We start from the raw sequence: 1,254 nt of genomic DNA on the forward strand, positions 1-1,254 counted from the left end.
TGGCTTGAGCAGTCGCATAATCCTTGGGGTTTTGAACAGCTTTTCCCGGCAGTTAATTGATCTTTGGTGCAGGTTGGTTTTTGTGGTGGCCTTCCAAGTATCGAACTTTTGTGTTAAGTGACTCGTACTTGGCATTGAGGTCATTGTATCATGAGTCGATCTTGTTGCTCATTTCGGCGAATCGTTTCGCGATGTCCATAGAAGCTGTAGTTTGTTGCTGAATCATTTGCTGAATAAGACCACGTAACTCGGCTTCTTGTGACTGGGTCGGTTGACTTTGGTGTTGTTGAAACCCTGGTGGTTGGTTGTAGGTGCCTTGGTATGGTTGCTTAGGCGCATAGCCTTGGTTGTATTGGACAAAAGGCTTCTGTTGGGTCTGGTTCCCTTAAACTGCAGATGGGTAGGTTTGGTCTTGAGGATTTGCAACATTCGGGTTCCGATATGATAGATTTGGGTTCGGCTTGAAGTTGTTGTACCCTCTGTTGTACCCTCCTTGGTTGTTGATGTAGTTAACATCCTCTAGCTGCATAGTCTCCCCATCTTGCTGTTGAAACTGCTCTTCCTCTGATATAGCATGGATATGCTTCTGCTGGTTAAGGAGCTGATCGAGCTTGTCGTTGAGGGCTTTCATGTCCCTCTTGTACTTGGCATCTTCCTCTCCTGTAGATCGCACAGAGCGATCATATTCCTCATTGTAGTTTCCATCAGATTGAGCCAAGTTCTCAACTAGGTCCCAACCTTCATCAACATCCTTGTTGAGGAAGTTACCATTGCTTGCAGTGTCCAGCAACATCCGTATCTTGGGGACCACTCCTCGGTATAGTGTGCTCAGCAATGAAGCGTTACTGAAGCCGTGATGTGGACATCGAGTTGTGTACCCCTTGAAACGTTCCCAAGCTTCATTGAACGTTTTGTTGTTCTTCTGTACAAAGCTGGAAATTTCATTGTGCAGCCTTGCTGTTCTGGAGTTTGAGAAGAATTTGGCCAGGAATGCCTTCTTGCACGCTTCCCAAGTGGTGATGGACTCTTTAGGGAGCGATTTCTCCCAGATGTGTGCTTTATCTCCCAAAGAGAATTGGAAAAGCCTGAGCTTGAACCCATCTTCAATGACTCCATTTATCTTAGTTAGGCTACAGAGCCTATCAAATTCATCCATATGATCCAATGGGTCCTCCATTGGCAGTCCATGAAACTTTTTGCTTTGTATCATCTGGATGAGACTACTCTTGATCTCAAAATTGTTGTTCTGCACAG

The sequence above is a fragment of the Camelina sativa genome, chromosome 5, assembly GCF_000633955.1.
Source record: "Camelina sativa cultivar DH55 chromosome 5, Cs, whole genome shotgun sequence".
Classification (NCBI taxonomy): Eukaryota; Viridiplantae; Streptophyta; class Magnoliopsida; order Brassicales; family Brassicaceae; genus Camelina; species Camelina sativa.